Genomic DNA, 19388 nt, shown 5'->3' with positions numbered 1-19388 from the left:
GTTGCACAATAATGGGAAGACAGAGGTTAAGCCAAGCCTAATTTAGAATGTGTAAGCCTTCATGAATACCTACACACTTAATGGAGACCCCAGAAATTCCACATCCTAGAATTAAGGAGCATGAACTAGCAATGTTATACTATAGGATTAAGGACTAAACTTAGACACTTGCTTCAGAACAAGGTTCAACACTCAGAGAAAGGCAATATAATCTAGAGCCTGGACACTGTAATAACCACCATATTAACGAGCAGAAAAACAAAACAATACAAAACAAAACAACCCCACTTCTTATGCAAAGGAAAAAACCAAACCACCATGAGATAAATAGTGAAAGAAACAAATAGAAGAAAACAAAAAAGTATATTAACTGGCAGAAAAACCAAAACAAACAAAACAACTCACTGGACATGCAAAGAAAAAAAATACTCTGAACTAAAACAGTAAAAGAAGCAGCATGAGAGATGAGTAGTTATCTGATAAAAGCTTCAAAATAACTACAATTAGTATGTTAAGGAAACGATGCAAAGATGGAAAAAATGGATTCAAAGACAGAGTACAGTACTTCAAGGAGAATTTGAGTCTATAAATAGGAATCAAATGGACATTCTAGGAATGTACGTTGAAATATCTGCACTTAAGAACTATTTGAATGGTTATAGCACCAGTCTAGACTCAAAGTTAATCATAGAAAATATTTAAACTCAACACAGGAAAAATAATGAAGAGATATGGGGCAGAGGCAAAAAGTCTAATATACTTAATTTGAGAGGAAAGAGAAGCATCAGCAATATTTAAAGAATGATGACTGAGAATTTTCTTGTCTAACAAATGATAAAGCTCACAGATTCAAAAATCTGCAAACACCAAGCAGGGTAAGAGAAAACCACACCTAAGCAATCTATGGTCAAACTTCTGAAAACTTGGGATAAAAAGAAAATCACGGGCCCTGGCTGGTTGGCTCGGTGGTAGAGTGTCGGCCTGGCGTGCGGGAGTCTCGGGTTCAATTCCCAGCCAGGGCACACAGGAGAAGCGCCCATCTGCTTCTCCAGTCCTCCCCCTCTCCTTCCTCTCTGTCTCTCTCTTCCCCTCCCACAGCCAAGGCTCCATTGGAGCAAAGTTGGCCCGGGCGCTGAGGATGGCTCCATGGCCTTTGCCTTAGGTGCTAGAATGGCTCTGGTTGCAATAGCGACACCCCAGATGGGCAGAGCATCGCCCCCTGGTGGGTGTGCCGGGTGGATCCCGGTGGGACGCATGCAGGAGTCTGTCTGACTGCCTCCCCGTTTCCAACTTCAGAAAAATAAAAAATAAAAAAATAAAAAAAAATAAAAAAGAAAATCGCTACAGTAGCCAGAAGAAAAGATACAATATCTCCTGAAAAATAACACTAAAGATACTAGTTGATATTGAAACAAAAATTTATGGAAACTAGAAGGCAATAGAGTAACATCTTTTTAAACAGCTGAGAGAAAAGAAAAAAAAAAAACCCTACCAAGCTAGATTTTCATACCTTACCTCCTAGGGAATTAAAAAAAATCTCAGACAAATAAGCTGCAAAATTGCATCCCTAGCAGGCTAATATAATAAACCCAAAGGACTTTATTCAAGTTGAAAGTAAATAATCCCACATCATCATACTGAGTAAATATAAGAAACTCTTATAACACATATTTGTGGGGTTTATACATAGGTAGGTGATAAAATATATAAAATCAATAAAGATGTGTATGAGGTAAATAGAGACAAATTGTGAGATTCTTACATTATTTGTGACAATTAGGTGTACACTGTAATAAGAACACATTTTTTTTAAATTCTAGGATTAACTACTAAAAGACTGAAAGTAAAAGGGAAACAAAAAGATAAAATAGAGGCCTGAACTGTGGTGGCGCAGTGGATAAAGCGTCGACCTGGAAATGCTGAGGTCGCCGGTTCGAAACCCTGGGCTTGCCTGGTCAAGGCACATATGGGAGTTGATGCTTCCAGCTCCTCCCCCCTGTCTCTCTCTCTCTCTCTCTCTCTCTCCCTCCCCCTCTCTCTCTCCTCTCTTAAAAAAAATAAAAATAAAAAATAAAAAATACTTCATTCTTAAAAAAAAAGATAAAATGGAATATTAAAAACCTTGATTAATAAAAACTAAGGCATGAAGGGAGGAAAAAGACAACACATGGGGAAAATAGAAAACAAATAGCAAGGTAGTAGACTTAACTGCAACTTAATTATTCCACAATTAGAGTGAATGTAAAAGAGCAAAACTCCCAATTAAAAAACAGATTCTTTCCACCATCTTGGAGCCTATGGAGTTCTGCTGGGAACAGGACATCTAAAATGACAAATACATATATCTGGAAGGCTGTGGTCCATGGCCACTTTTGCTGGCTATCCATAGGGTCTCTGGAACCAGAGAGAACACATAGCTCTTCTTAAAATGGAATGTGTATATGCTCAAGATGAAACTGAATTTTATTTAGGCAAGAGATGTGCTTATGTGTACAAAGCAAAGGATAACACAGTGACTCCTGGTGGCAAACCAAACAAAACCAGAGTCATCTGGGGAAAGGTAATTCATGCTCATGGGAACAGTGGCATGGCTTGTGCCAAATTCCAAAGCAACCTTACTGCTAGGGCCATTGGACACAGACACCATGTGATGCTATACCCCTAAAGGATATAAACTTATTGAAAAGTAAATAAATAAAGGTGGATTTGTTCTCATGATACAACATAGGTTATTAGAAGATTCTTTTTAAAAGACCCAATTATATGCTACTTACAAGAGATACATCAAAATACACTAAAATATAAAAACAGAAATGCTTAGTGGAAAGGATGGATCAAATATGTCATTTAAACACCTAACCAATGAAAGCAAATATGATTATATTCATATCAAAGAAAGTAAACTTTACAGCAAGAAGCAATTACGTGAAATAAAGAGGGAAATTCTATTGTTAAAGAAGTTAATTCAACAAAAAGCAACATTGCAAAATTAATATGCACCTAAGAACACATGTCAAAAATCCAATCATATCTGGAGAATTCAACACAGCTTTCCTAGTTACTTATAAAACAATCAAAAATTAAAATATAGAATATCTAAATAACACTACCCAGCCAATGTTATCCAATCAGTATTTATAATATACTACACCCCAAAGTATAGAATACACATTCTTTTCAAGTATACATTATTTTTATTTTTTTGTATTTTTCTGAAGTTGGAAACAGGGAGGCAGTCAGACTCCCGCATGCGCCCGACCAGGATCCACCCAGCATGCCCCCCAGGGGGCGATGCTCTGCCCATCTGGGGTGTTGCTTTGTTGCGACCAAAGCCATTCTAGCGCCTGAGGCAGAGGCTATGGAGCTATCCTCAGCACCTGGGCCAACTTTGCTCCAATGGAGCCTCGGCTGCGGGAGAGGAGAGAGAGAGACAGAGAGGAAGGAGACAGGAAGAGTTGGAGAAGCAGATGGGCGCTTCTCCTATGTGCCCTGGCTGGGAATCGAACCCGGGACTCCTGCACGCCAGGCCAACGCTCTACCACTGAGCCAACCGGCCAGGGCTCAAGTATACATTATTTATCAAAACATGCTTTAGTCCATAAAGCAAGTTTCAACAAATTTCAAAAGTCAAAAACTATATACTGTGTTATTTCTGACCACCAGAATTAAATTAGTACTTAGTACCAGAACTATAACTTTAAAATCTCAAAGTATTTAGAAATTAAGGAACACACTTCAAAAATAAACTATGGGTCAAAGAGATAAGTACAATGGAAATTATAAAATATTCTGAGCTGACTATAAAAAAAATGCAACCTACCAAAATTTGTGAATTGTAGCTAAAGCAGTGTTCAGAAATACATTCATAGATCTAAATGTACATATTAGAAGAATGGTTGTAAATCAATAACCTAAGCTTCTAATGCAGGAAGTTAGAAAAAGAACCTCAAAGAAAATCCAAAGGAAACGAAGGAAGAAAATAATAAAAATAAGAGCAGAAATCAGTAAAATAGAATATACACAGTGAAGTATATCCACATAGCCAAATATTGTTTATTGAAATTAATAAACTTGAAAAAACCCTAACAAAATTGAATAAGAAAACAGAAAATACAAAATATCAATATAAAGAATGAGATATTAATAGTTTTATGCCAAAAAGTATGAGTATCTACATAAATAGACAAATTCCTTGAAAAATAAAATTTACCAAAATATAATCAAGAAGAAATAGAAATTCTGAACAGTTCTATATGTATTAAACAAATTAAAACTCATAACAAACATTCCACAAAGTAAATGCCAAGCACAGATGGCTTCACTGGAATTCACTAGAATTATATGTTATATATTTAATGAAGAAGAGGTATTAATTTTACATAAATTATTTCAGTGAATAGAGGATATGAAGTCAGCATAAGCTGGATATAAAACCTGACAAGGAAATTACAAAAAAAGGAAAATCACATACCAATATCTTTCATAAACAGGCACAATATTCCTAAACAAAATTTGCAAATGAGATATATTCCAGGGTATAAGGGGCAGTTTAACATTAGAAAATCAATTAATGAAATTTGCCACAATAATGAAGTAAAGGTGAAAACCCATATCCTCTTAGTAGATTCAGAAAAAAAAAATTGATAAATGTGAACACAAGTTCACAATTAAAACATCTCAAGCTGGGGTATCAGAGAACTTCCTCAATCTGATAAAGGGTACCTGAGACAATTTCACAGCTAACATTATATGATTATGGTAAAATAATGAAAAATATTACCCCCAAATAAGGAAAATGTGAGAATCTTTACTATCATGTCTATTTGACATTGTGTTGGAAGTCCTAGCCAATGTAATAGGACAAGAGAAAGAAAGAAGTATACAGATTGAAAAAGATTGAATAGTCATCACTACAGAAAACATGATTCTTTACAGTGAAAAAAATTTTAATCTATGTAAAAGAAATACTAAGACAGAAATGTGAATTTACAAACACTGATAAAAGTTCAATACACAAAAATCAATTGTATATGTATATGCTGTGAATAATTAAAAAATGAGCTTAAAAATACTACTTTCAATGGTATTCAAAAACAATATTTGGGAATAAATTTGATAAAAGATCAGTAATATATTAAAACTTCCAACTATAAATCATTGTGATAAAATTTAGCAAAGACTTAAATGAATGGGTCAGAAAACTTGATATTATTGAGGGGGCAATTTTCTTCAATTTGACCTATAGATTCAACATAATGCTAATCAAAATTCCACACACCATTTTTGTAGCTAGTTAACAAGTTGATACTAAAATTTATACAAAAACCCAAAGAACCTAGCAAAAATAATCTTGAAAAAGAACAAAGGTAGACAGTCCTATAGCAATAAAGTACAATGGGGTGGGGGAGGGTTGTATTGGTATATTATTAGACTATGGATCAATGAACAGGACAGAAAGTGCAGAAATAAATTCACACATAAATGACGACTGCTTTTTAACAAAAGATACAAGGTCACTAGGAAATGAAGATCACAACTAGATATCTGTATGAAAAAAATAACTTTGGTCTTTGTCTCACAGTATACAAAAAAAATTAATTAGAGATGCAGCAGAGACCTAGACATAAAATTTAAATCTTTAAAGCTTTTAAAAGAAAACAGGAAAATATCTCCATGAATTTGGGGTAGGCAAATATTTCATATGGGAAACAAAAAAAACACTAGCCATAAAATTAAATTTTTTTAAGCTTTTATTTATTGATTTTAGAGAGAAGAGACAGAGAGAGAAAGGTGGGGTAGGAGCAGGAAGCATCAACTCTTGTACGTGCTTTGACCCAGGAAGCCTGAGGTTTCGAACCAGTGAGCTCTGCATTCCAGGTTGATGCTTTGGATCCAGTGCGCCACCACAGGTCAGGCTTTTTATTGATTTTTTTATTTTTTATTTTTTTTAGAGAAAGAATAAGGAAGAGAGAGGGATCAATTTGTTGTTCCAGTTAGTTATGCATTCATTGGTTGATTCTTTTATGTGCTTTGACCGGGAACGAACCCACAACCTTGGTATATGGAATCAATGCTCTAACCAACTGAGCTATCTGTCCAGGGCTAGCCAAAAATTTAAAACTCATAAATTCTTCATAAAAAGTAAAAATTTCTGATTATCCACACTGTTATGAAAATAAAAAGAAAAGCCATTGAGTGCTGGATACATTTCTCAATACATACATTTATGAAGGACTTGGATCCAGAATATATGAAGAACACAAATCAATGAGGGAAAGAAAAACAACTTTATAAATGGTCACAAACTTCAAATAGACATTTGACAAAAGAAGATGTACAAATGGCCAATAAGTACATAAAAGAAGCTCTGTACCATTAGTCATCAGAGATACCTGAATTAAAAACATGAGATACAGTGTCATACCCTTTAGAATACCTAAATTTTAAAGGAATGATAGTAGTTCCACACCTTTCCTTTTTCCTTTTCTTCTTCCCTTCCATTCCCTTCCCAGAAGATTCAGTCCTAGGGCCACTACGCCAAGCAGAGCAAGGTAGGTGCCACATGATAAAGATTTGGATTAGAACTGTGTATCAAAGCTCTAGCAGGGTGATAGGGATAACCATGTTCAGGGACAGTCAAACATGGCATATTGAAGCATAAGCTGGGTGAGACCAGTGCTCACACAGAGAGAAGCATGGTGTTAGATATCTGAGCCTGAACAGAATGAGCAGAGAGTCCATACAGGAGATAGACCCCAACATGAGTTAGGGTCTGAGTTGAAGGAGAGGAATATCTATATGAGGGTGGCCCAGTATAAAGATTTGGAGCCAGAGTGAACTGAGGAGGGCATCCCCTTAGACAAGAGGTCCAAAGTAAGACTTCAGAACTTTGCATGGAAAGGATAGTGTCTTGATAGAGGAGGGATCTGGAGTGGAGTGTCAGAGAGTAAGCATAGTGAGGAGGGTGACCACCTTGGGGGAGGGGATGGCGGTGGACACGGGATACTACATACATTCAGCAATTGAACAAATAAGTAAATATAATAAGGATAACATGGCAGAGAAAGGAGCTAAAAATATGGAAAGGGGAAAAACTAAAGTGAACCTATGAGTTGGATTGGAATTGGAAGTATTGGTGTAGATTTATGGTTTTCAAAATATGTAGAGATGTATAGAAATAAACATAAAATATATGTTCGTGGTGTGTGTGTGTGTTTGTGTGTATCCATATATTTCCTAGTTCTCTCCTGGGAGATGCACTGGAAGTGGTGATATGTCAATAATATGAGCACACTGTGTACATAAATCTAGGATTCTAAACATCATTTTTAAAAACATATAATTTTAAAAGATATGTTTTTTTCTTAAGTGAAAAGTGGGGAGGCAGTGAGATAGACTCCTGCATGCATTCTGACCAGAACCTGCCCAGCAAGCCTACTGGTGGGCAATGCTCTGCCCATCTGGGGCAGCTGCTCTGTTGCTTGGCAACTGAACTATTTCAACACCTGAGGTAAAGCCATGTAGCCATCCTCAGCACTTGGGACTAATTTACTCAAACCATTTGATCCTTGGGAGGTTGAGGGAAGAGGGAGGAGAAAGAGAAGGGGGAGGGGTGGAGAAGCAGATGGTTGCTTCTCCTGTGTGCCCTGACTGGGAATTAAACCTGGGACTTTCGCACACCGGGCCAATGCTCTACCTCTGAGCAAACCAACCAGGGCCTAAAAAGATATTTTTAAATTACAGTTTACATTAAATATTATTTTGTATTTGTTTCAGGTAGACAACATAGTGGTTAGACAATCATATACTTTACAAGGTGTTCCCTGATATTTCTAGTACCCACCTGATACCATACATAGTTATTACAGTATTATTAACTATATTCTCTATGCTGTACTTTACATCCCCATGGCTATTCTGTAACTACCAAACTGTACTTCTCAATCCCTTCACCTTTTTCACCCCGTCCTCTCCCCTCTGTCAATCATCAATCTGTTCTCTGTAGCTGTGAGTCTGTTAATGTTTTGTTTGTTTATTTATATTGTTCTTTAAATTCCAGATATAAGTGAAATCAATTAGTGTTTGTCTTTCTCTGGCTGACTTATTTCATTTAGCATAATACCCTCTAGGTCAGTGGCAGTCAACCTGGTCCCTACTGCCCACTAGTGGGTGTTCCAGCTTTCATGGTGGGTGGTAGTAGAGCAACCAAAGTATAAATAAAAAGATAAATTTAACTATAGTAAGTTGTTTTATAAAGATTTATTCTGCCAAATTTAGTGAAAATCTGACATAAAATACTTGGTAAGTAATTATTTTTATATGCTTTAACTTGCTATAACTCTGCTTTATAAATTTTATAAAGTGAAGTTACTTCCCTACTTTATAAATCACCAGTACTGTGGAACCGGTGGGTGATTAGAAAATTTTACTACTAACAGAGATACAGAAGTGGGCAGTAGGTATAAAAAGGTTGAATACTCCTGCTCTAGGTCCATCCATGCTATTGCAAATGGTAAGATTTTGTGCTTTTTTATGGCCAAGTAATATTCCATTGTATATATGTACCACTGCTTTTTTTATCCACTTTTTTTAACCAAGTGTTAGGCACTTGGGTTGCTTCCATAGGTTGGCTATTGTAAATAATGCTACAATGAACATAGGGGTGCATATATTCTTTTAAATTAATGTTTTAGGTTTCTTCAAATATATACCCAGAAACGGAACTACTAGGTCATAAGGCAATTCAATTTTTAATTTTTGAGGAACCTCCATACTGTTTTCCATAGTGGGTGCACCAATTTGCATTTCCACCAAAAGTGCATAACAGTTCCCTTGCCAACCGTTATTTGTTAATTTATTGATGATAGCCATTCTGACAGGTATGAGGTGATATCTCATTGTGGTTTTAATTGGCAGTTCTCTGATGATTAGTGACTTCGAGTATCTTTTCATATGTCTATTGGTCATCTGTCTGTCCTCTTTGGAGAAGTGTCTATTTAGGTCCTTTGCCCATTTTTAAATTGATTTGTTTGTTCTTTATAAATTTTGGATATTAACCCTTTATCAGATGTACCATTGGTGAATATGTTCTCCCACTCAGTAGGTTGTCTTTTCATTTTGTTAATAGTCTAAATACCATTCTTTGCTCCACTGCAACCAAAGCCATTTTAGCGCCTGAGGCAGAGGCCATGGAGCCGTCCTCAGCGCCCGGGACAACTTTGCTCCAATGGAGCCTTGATCTTGCAGGGGAAGAGCGAGATAGAGAGGAAGGAGAGGGAAAGGGTGGAGAAGCAGATGGGCGCTTCTCCTGTGTGCCCTGGCCGGGAATTGAATCCGGGACTTCCACACACCAGGCTCATGCTCTACCGCTGAGCCAACCAGCCAGGGCTGCAACATACATTTTTAAAACTGAATCCTTTTACTAGAAAGAACACTATTGAGACAATTGTTAAAGCTTGAATAGTGTCTGAAGGTTAAATGGTTGTAATTGACAATATTAACTTACTAATTTTGATGGTTATATAGGAGAATGTTCTTGTTTGTATGAAATATACACTAAAGAATTATGGGAGATGGGACATAATGTTGACAACTTAGTCTAAAATGAAAACAGAAAAAATGTTCTGTGTACTGTACTTTTGTGACTGTGTCAAATTATTAAAACCTGTTTAAATTATGATATCACACACACAAAAGATAATACCAAGTGTTAGTGAAGCTGTGGAGCAGCTGTACCATAATGTTGGGTGGGTAAACAGTAAACCACTTTGAAAAAATGTGTGTCTGTTTCTTATAAAATTAGTTATACTTATCCTATGACCGAACAATTCCACTCCTAGAACTGTCCACAAAAAGGGTTATACCAGAATATTCTTAGCAGATTTATTTGACATAGCCCCAAACTAGAAAGAACCCAAATGTGCATCAATAAGTGAATGGATAACCTGACCAGGTGGTGGTGCTGTGGATAGAGCGTCAGACTGGGACACACTGGAGATAGGTTCGAAAACCCGAGGTGGTTGGCTTGAGCACAGGCTCATCTGATTTGAGCACAGCTCACCAGCTTGAACCCAAGGTCTCTGGCTTGAGCAAGGGGTCATTCGGTCTGTTGTAAACCCCCTCCACCCCTAGTTCAGGTATATATGCAATCAATGAGCAACTAAGGTGCTGCAATGAAGAATTGATGCTTCTCATCTCTCTCCCTTCCTGTCTGTCTGTCCCTATCTGTCCCTCTCTCTGTCTCTCTGTCACACACACAAAAAAGTGAGTGGATAAATTGTGGTTTATCCAAACAATGGAATACTATTCAGCAGTAAATAGGAACAAACTGCTAATACACAGAACAACATGAATGAATCTCAAAAGAGTTATATTGAGTGAAAGAAGCCAGATACAGGTGAGTTTATGTTTATGATTCCATTTATATTTCAAAAACAGTCAAATCTGCATTATAGAGATTGATTTAGAACAGTTCTTGCTTCAGGGGAAATAGAGATTGACTGGAAAGGGGTGAGAGGGAACTTTCTGGGTGCAGAAATGTTTTATATCTTGATTGGGTGGTGGTTATATGTGTGCACATATTTGTTAAAATTCATCACATTCTACGCTTAGAATCTTTGCATATTATTTATGCAAACTATGCCTCAGTTAAAAAAACTAATTCACTAAATCATCAGCAGTGGTTTTCTTTAGGCAGTAAATTCTTTTGCTTTCCAAATATTATGTATATATTTTTGAGGTGTTTGAACTTCTTTCACAAACACGTCTTAATTATTAAAGAGAACCACATTTAGCTCTCTGTCAACAAGATGGTGCTTAACCCAGCATCTCAGACATATCAAAGATGATTTTTTTTTAAGTGAGAGGAGGGGAGATAGTGAGACAGACTCTTGCATGTGCCAGGACTGGGATCCACCTGGCAACCCCTGTCTGGGGTCAGTGCTCTGCCCATCTGGGGCCCATGCTCCAATCAACTGAGCTATTTTTAGCACCTGATGTTGACTCTGGTACCAAACTAGATATCCTCAGCGCCCCAGGCCAATGCTTGAACCAATGGAGCCACTCGCTGTGGGAGAGGAAGAGGCAGAAAAGGGGGAGGGAGAGAAGCAGATGGTCGCTTCCCATGTGTGCCCTGAATGGAGTTGAACCCGGGACATCCATAGATTGGGCCAATGCTCTATCCACTGAGAAGCCGGCCAGCACTGAAAAGGAGGTTTTGATTCTTAAAAAAATGTGAGAAAAAGCCTGAGATAGATGTTCTGAACAAATTCAAGATTTTACCAGATGTTGCCAGGAGTCAGGAATCCTTATGGTAGTAAAATGCTAGAAAGAGAATCCTGCATTGAAAGAGTGGTTAATGGCTTACTATAATGATCCTGCCTTTTATGAGGAATGTAAAAGGGAAAAGAAAAACTGGAATTCCTACCGAGAAAAGGCTACAGAAGCCTTTAACAAGCATGTAGGAACATATTCAAATGATACTCAGAAACTCTACTCATGGAAATCACAATTACCTAAAATAATAAACTGAAGGAAGTATGTTTGCTTTATCCTAAATTAGAGAAATTTAATTTTATCTGAAATAAAGATTTTTTAAAAAATTAAAGTAAAATAAGGTAAAAAGAAGAGCCACATTTAGTATCTAAATATGATTACATTATGATAGGGTTTGTCCAAAGGGTACAACTAGTTATTTCAGGAGAAAATTGTTAGAGTTCCTCCTTTCAATACATACCAAAAAAGAAAGAAAGAAAAGTTCAGGTGGGTGAAAGAGTTAATGTATAAATCAAGCCATAAAAAATATAAAATAGAAGTTAATATTTATCTGCTTTCTGAATGCCAAGTTAACCTTTTAATACTAAAAACAATGTTAGGGATCTAAAGGAATAGATTTGTGCTGTATAAAAATATTAAGGTATATAAAAATATAAAATTAAAGGCAATAGGAAGTTTGGAGAATTTATAAAAAACATTTGACACATTTATAGGAAAGTATGTGAATTCTAGGAAGAAAGGAAGAATGGAGGGAAGGAAGGAGGGAGAGACAAGGAAAGAAAAAAGGGAAAAGGAAGGAGGGGTGGATGTTAGGTAGGAAGAAAAGGAAGGAAGGGAGGGAAGAAAAAATAGCAAATCAACAAGTTAATAAAAATTAATCTGAAATTTCATCTATCTTATTAGCAAACTTTGCAACATGATAGTATTTGCCCGCAGTCATAGAGTAACAAGATGATTTCTTGGTTACTACCGATTCTTTGACCTAGAAATATACTTTTTGGAATCTGTCTCAAGGAAGCAGTTTTAAAAAGTCGCTCTTTTTAGGATTATTCATAATGGCCAAAATATTAATAAAAGTTATCTAAATGTCGATATGTGGGAGCTAATTTGTTAAATCATGGGATATCTGTTTGATGGATTAGTCTATTATTAAATAGTGTTTACAATGGTTTTTAACAAGTTTTTCTCTTTTATGCTTTTATAAATACTCATAAATTAGGGATAAGAAGGCTGCTGGACTCCAGTTTGGCTCTGAAACGAAAATTCCCCGTTGCTGAAAAACAGTCTCTAGACACATTTCCACCCCCCTTCATTGTATTTTAAATATATTAAACGTTAAAAGGTACCTCTGTCCCCACATCATGTGTGTTACTCAGAGTTTCTTCCGGAAAACACAAGCCATTTTACGTCTTCTGGGTACAAAGGGTTTAAGACAGCATTAGGGACTTCCACGATTGTTGTAAGAGCGCGGGGAGCCGAGCTCAGGGCAGCTGCTGCGAAGCGACTGTGGACGCTGATGTCTCAGCCTGGGGCGGGTGGCTCCTGAGAGCTTGCGGGAAAGCCTCGGTGACTCTCATTTCTGCACAGCACCTGGCTGTCACCACCTCTAGAGACTAATAGGTTCCCTTTTCTATCGGCCTTCCAAATTTTCCCCAAATTCCTTTCATGCAAACTCCAGCCTGGAAGGGAGAGCATTCTGGGAAATGTAGTTCCCTGCGGCTCTGCATTGCGGAGGAGGGATGGGAGTGATGCTGAGTGCAAACAGTCTTGAAACAGCCGCTCCAGCGCCACGTGCTAGTCAGTTCTGAGAATCAGACCCATACTTACCTGTCAGAGTCAGGCGAGTAGTCCGGAGGCCGCATGCGTTAGGGCTGAGAATAGAAAAATAGTCTGGATACCAGATAATAGGTTGTAGTATAGATTTTATTAAAATAATTCATTTTTCACATGTATGGCATTCCCAACTTATCTTATTACACATTTGCAAAGCAAACAAAAGACAAAGCTATGTGATTTAAACCGAGTTATACAACCTTATAAAGAAAGTTTAGAAAATAACGCGTTTAAAAACTGTTCACTTGAAACCCTCATACACCAGGAGGAATGTGAAATGGCGCAGCTGCTGTGGGGAACATGTCTGGCAGTTCCTCCATCCTGTTTCTTTGGGGTATGAGAAAACTGTTCTAAAATTAGATAGTGGTGACAGTTGTACAACTCTGTGAACACACTAAAAAACTATTGACTTGTACACTTTTAAAAATCAGTGGTAATATGTACATAACAAAAGTTATTATTTGAACAATTTTCAAGAGTATGGTTCTGTGGCATTAAAGACATTTATATTGTTATGCAACCTTCACCACCATCTATCCTCAGCAGTCTTTTTGTCCTGCGACTGAAACTCTGTACATACCCCGTTAAACACTAACTCTCTATTCCCCTCTCTCCCCAGCTCTTGGCAAGCACTGTTCTACACTCTGGCTATGAATTTGACTATTCTAGGTACCTCATGTAAGTGGACTCGTACTTTGTCTTTTGTAACTGGCTTATTTCACTGAGCATAATGTCCTCAAGGTTCATCCATGCTGGAGTATGTGCCAAAATTTCCTTCCTTTTAAAGTCAAAATAAAGCTCCGTTGTCTGAATATACTACATTTTGTTGATCCATTCATCTGTTGATAGACTTCTTAGGTTGTTTCCACGTTTTGGTTATCATGAATAATGCCCCTATGAACATAAGTGTTTATCTATCTTTTCAAGACCCAGCTTTCAATACTAGCTGGGTGCATACTTAGGAGTGGAATTGCTGGGCCATATGGAAATTCTATTTTAATTTTTTTGACAAACTAACATACTGCTTTTCATAGCGGCTGAACCATTTTACATTCCCACCAGCAATGCACATGTGTTCCAGTTTTTCCACATCTGGACCAATAGTTGTTATTTTCTATTTAGAAAAACCTTTTTTTATGATAGCCATCTCAGTGGGCGTGAAATGGTATTTCATCTTGGGTTCGTTGTTTTTGTTTTTATATTCACTGATTTGCTCCACAATTTTAGTATGTGTGCTACCAAAGCAAGCCCTCATTGTGGTTTTGATTTGAATTTTGGATTGTTCATTTTTAAAAGATGAATTTTATGGTATGTGAATTATAGTTAAATTTCAAAACTTTTCACTGAGAGATCTTTGTGGTATGCATACCTAACATCCACATTTTGGCTTCTAAATATCTTTCTTCACTAATCGGAGGCAGTAAAAGTACATTTCATTATGCCAGAAAGCAAGGGAGCACTCAAATAACAATGGGGACAATTTGAGCATCAAATGAATAATGACTGTAATTTATTGTAATGTATTACATAAATAATAATACATGAATTCATGGCAATCAAAAAGAAGAAAGAGAAAAGTGATTCTTTATAGAAGAGTGCTAGTGGATAGATGTAAAATAAATGATAGAACTTAAAAACCACCAATTTGCAACTCCTTATGAAATAATATAAATTGATATGCCACAGCCATTATGTGAACAATTATTAGAAAACCAAATATTCACCTAGTATTATTCCAGATCACTTATTAATTGCAAATGAAAACATGTATCTTTGCAATGAAGAAATCTGGCAATTTCTACCTTAAACATGTGATCAAATCCAGCATCCCCAATCATAGAAAAGCTTGATATGTGATGCAATATTACATACACAACATCAATTATTGAGTAGTCTTACTAAAATATGTGGTCTAAATATATTGAAGCTTCTCTAGACCTGATCTTCATTTCCCAGAAATTCAGAGGATAGTGGGACAAACTAAAGGACACCATGTAAGATATTCTATAAAACAACTGACTTGAAATCTTCAAAAAGTCAATGCCATGAAAAAAAAGAAAGCTATATATATTTTTTTATTAAGTCATTGTGTTTACATAGATTCTAATGTCACCTGTGTTCCCCAGTACATCCCCCCATCTCCCTCCCCATACCGCCCCCCCCCCTTCCCTCCAGGATTTGCTTTTCTGCTCTTGTCCCATCCTATCACCCTATCATCCCCTTTCCCTCTGTCTGCTTTTCTTCTGGATCCTTTGATCCCGCCTCTGCCTCTATTCCACCCCTCAGTTCATACTGTTTGTCAGATTACTCAGATGAGTGAGGTCATATGATATTTTCCTTTCTCTGCCTGGCTTATTTCACTTAACATAATAGTTTCCAGTTCTATTCATGTTGTCGCAAAAAATAATATTTCCTTTTTTATGGCCCCATACTATTCCATTGTGTATATGTACCATAGGAAAGCTATATAATTTTATTAACTAATGTCACCCCAATAAATTCAATAAAAAATAAATTAAAAAAATAGAAGAAGCAAGAGTAGCAAAGTGGATTGCTATAGATGAAAAGGCACTTGAGAAACCTAATTAAACAATAACAACAAAAACACTACACTGGTTCAGAAAGGACCTCCTGCTGGCTGCATATAGATTTTGTAAATTGATGCTATAATGATTCAGGAACATTATTTATCATGCTTCATTGACAATCTAAAATATTTATTAACACTTTTTAATAATAAAATTTTTTCTTGAAATCTTTTTTGTATTCCCTCACTTATGGGAAAAGATATCATAATCACATAAATGGCTGTCCTTGAAAATGCGTAATACAGCATGTGCTTCAGGATATGTGTCTGATTTATCACTGAGTCACAGATTTAGCCCGCAAGAAAATAGAAATGTATGGAACAATTTTTCATTTCACTGGGCATGCAAAAACTTGTTAATGTCATTAACTGCAGTACCTCTATATGATAGTTCTAGACAATATGAAGCTTTTAAAATAACACTGTCCAATAGAAATATAATGATTTTCTAATAGTTTTGTTAAAAAGTAAAATAAATAGGTAAAATAAATTTTAATAATAAATTCTATTTAACCCAATATATTCAAAACATAATTTTAATAACAGTCAAATTATTAAAAATTTATTAAGTTAAAAACAAATAAAAATTATTAAAGATATTTTATATTTTTATTGTACTGTTTTTGAAATCCAGTATATTATTTTACTTTCAACACATTTCAATTTTTACTGGCCACATTTTGTATGTTGGACTGAATATTAATACTGATATACTGAGTCTAAATAAAATTTATTTTGAGTGCTATAGATGAACAGTATAAAATACAAAACTTACAAAAGTGAACTTTTGTAATATATACTTTTGATTTGTTTTTGCACTAGAATTTTTTTTCTTAAGTGAGAAGCCAGAGACAGAAAGACAGACTCCCTCATGGTCCTGACCAGGATCCACGTGGCAACCTCCTATGGGGCGATGCTCTGCCCATCAGGGGCCATTACTCCATTGCTTGGCAACTGAGCTATTTTAGCACCTGAGGTGAGGCTATGGAGCCATCCTCAGCTCCCAGGACCAACTTGCTCCAACAGAGCCATGGCTTTGGGAGGGGAAGAGAGAGAGAGAGAGAAGGAAGAGGAGAAAGTGTAGAGCAGCTGATGGTCGCTTCTCCTGTGTGCCCTGCCTGAGAATCAAACCCAGGACATCCACACGCCCAGCCAACACTCTACCACTGTAGGCCAAACAGCCAGGGCCTAGAATATTTTCATGGACGAAATAAATGAGCTGAGAAAAATCTATTTACCTACCAAGTGACTACATTTCTGTACTTAGGATAAAAGAGTAGAGATAACAGTGAGTGGGGAAAAAAGGATCCTCTATTTTACACATACACATTCAAAAGCATTGAACACTGAATTAGCTTATACCGTTTTCTTGCCATGAGTGTCTGAATGCAAGGGACATAAACGTTCCAAATTCTGCCAGTTCTCCCTCCCAGTTTGCCGTATAATTTTTCCTTCTAGTTTCCCTTGCCCAGACCCTAACCCAAGTTCTTTTCCATTGGCACCTGGGCTGGTAGAGAAGACGTCTGTTTTCCCTGCTCCAGAAGTTGTCCCAGCCTTACCTCACATATAACTCCAGATTTGTTCTCCTTTTTCATGTCCCTGTCACACAGACCCTCTTATAAGGTGCAACTTCATCACTTCACTGTGTCCCAGCCATCCTGGATGGAAGGCTCCTATTTTCTGGCCCAGCCCTGTCTTTCCACCTTGAATGCCTCCACTTTCCCTCAGTCACCCAGGCTCACCCCTGATGTTGCACTTCCTATCTTGTCATTTCCCTCAGCTAAAGCATTTGCTCCGCCTTCTGTCTGGTTAGTTAAGTCCTATTGACTTGTCCTGTCTCGTGTAAAGTTCTTTTTTTTTTTTTCAAGAGAGCTTTGACTGTTAGCAGGTTACTCTCACCTCCTTTGGCCTTCGTGGAATCACCTGTCATCCACTGTCTCATGATTGTCCCCATGTGTATCCTACCTTGCTTGTGAACCTGCAGTGCCAGTCAGAGTCCTGTACCCTGCGTCTTTGGCAGCATGCCACATGGGGGCCGAGCTCACAACAGTACTCACAGAATGGCCTTCTCAAGGTGTCTCCAAATTGAGATACATCTAGAAAATCTAAACACATGCATAAATCCTTGTACTTAAAAAAATATGTGTTAGACTCATGTCACTTTTACTCATATTTCACTGACCAAAACCCAGCATGATGTCAACGTGGGTGGGGAAACAGACTCCTAGAAAAATTTCTTTAAGTTTCAGGCCAAGAAGTGAGGGGAAGTGAGAATATATAATTCTTATCTAGGAAAGAGGGATAAAAATAATTGAGAGCAATAGTATATTACTAAGTATTTCCAAACAACAAGGACATTTTCTTACTTAATCACAACCTATTGTCACCTCTAATAAAATAAATAATAATTCCTTAATATCATCTAATATCCAGTCTATAAATAAAGTTTTCCAATTATTCCCAAGCTATATTTAAAATTTAATTTATTCAAACCAGAATCCAACCAAGGACCAATGTAATATGGTTACATTTCTTTAAGTCTTTTAAGATCTAGGACAGTCAGGAGCCTCTCTATTTTCATTGTGTCGTGTTTTGTTTTGTTTTTTCAAGAGACAGGACAGTTCCACCTTCTGGATTTGTTTGGTTGACTCCTGATGGTGTCAATGTAACTTGTTCCTCTATCCCGAGATTTCTCATAAAATGAAAATTAGATCTAAAAAAATCAGTTAAACTCAGGTTAAACATTTTGGCAAGAATATTCATAGGTAATACTGCGTTATTCATATTACATCACACCAGCAGGCATTTGACGTCCTGGTGTCTCACCATGCAGGGTGATAAGGTTGATCATTGAGTTAAGGCGTTGACAATCTAATTCCTCCAATGCACGTTTTTTTCTCTTTTCATAATTATCTCACCAATGGTGTGAAACTCATGAACTATGTGAATAGCCAGTTCCCCAGCAACCTTTCACTCAAAGGCTTTGGTGTCCATTGATGAGCCTACCTGAATGAATTATTTTTTTCAGTTGTAGTAAAATGATTATTTTGATCATTATTTTTATATTTGTTAACTGGCATTCTTGTGTAAAGAAGGGCTTTCTTCATCATTATATCTAGTATATTTATGAGCTATTAGATTAAAAAATAAAATTTTAAGATCTTATACATTGAGGTTTTAAGCCTTTTAAAAATTAATATTATATCATGAAGTTTTCTACATATTTTTGAAAATAATTTTGATGGTGGTATAATATGCATTATGGTGATAAATGATTATGATAGGTATTAATATATAAAAAGATATACAGGATCTGTGTGCCAAAAATTAGAAAATAGGTTTTCATGTTTCTTGACTTTCATGGCTTTGACACTTTTAAAGATCATAGGGCTAGTATTTTGTAAAATGTCAGTCTGAGTTCCCTGAATATTTCTCATGATTAGATTTAGGTTATGCATCTAGAGTTTCTATAATTCCGGACATTCTATCTGATTTCTTTAAAAAAATTTTTTCCATTCTCTGTCTGTTCACCCATTTTGTCCACATTTTCCTATAGGTTCTCCATTTTATTTTTTATACCTGTTTTAAATTTCTTTTTAGCTAATTACAACATGTGAGCCATATGTAGGTCTGCTTCTACTGACCTCTTAATTTACATTTTTTTGCTTCTTTGCATGTCTAAAAGTGTTTTTGT

At 36.5% G+C, this 19388-nt stretch overlaps 1 protein-coding gene and 2 pseudogenes across 1 annotated transcript in view; 2 read left to right on the top strand and 1 right to left on the bottom strand.

Annotated features, from left to right (window-relative positions):
* ANP32A (acidic nuclear phosphoprotein 32 family member A) overlaps positions 1-19388 on the bottom strand; it is an 81164-nt gene that overhangs the window by 49369 nt on the left and 12407 nt on the right. The gene's annotated exons all lie outside the window — the stretch shown is intronic.
* Positions 2342-2674, top strand: LOC136335132 (large ribosomal subunit protein eL33 pseudogene; annotated as a pseudogene).
* Positions 11231-11462, top strand: LOC136335892 (COX assembly mitochondrial protein homolog pseudogene; annotated as a pseudogene).

This window comes from Saccopteryx bilineata, chromosome 4 (genome assembly GCF_036850765.1).
Source record: "Saccopteryx bilineata isolate mSacBil1 chromosome 4, mSacBil1_pri_phased_curated, whole genome shotgun sequence".
Lineage (NCBI taxonomy): Eukaryota > Metazoa > Chordata > Mammalia > Chiroptera > Emballonuridae > Saccopteryx > Saccopteryx bilineata.
The sequence above is the reverse complement of the archived record's forward strand: the minus strand, read 5'-3'. Positions and strand labels throughout refer to the sequence as shown.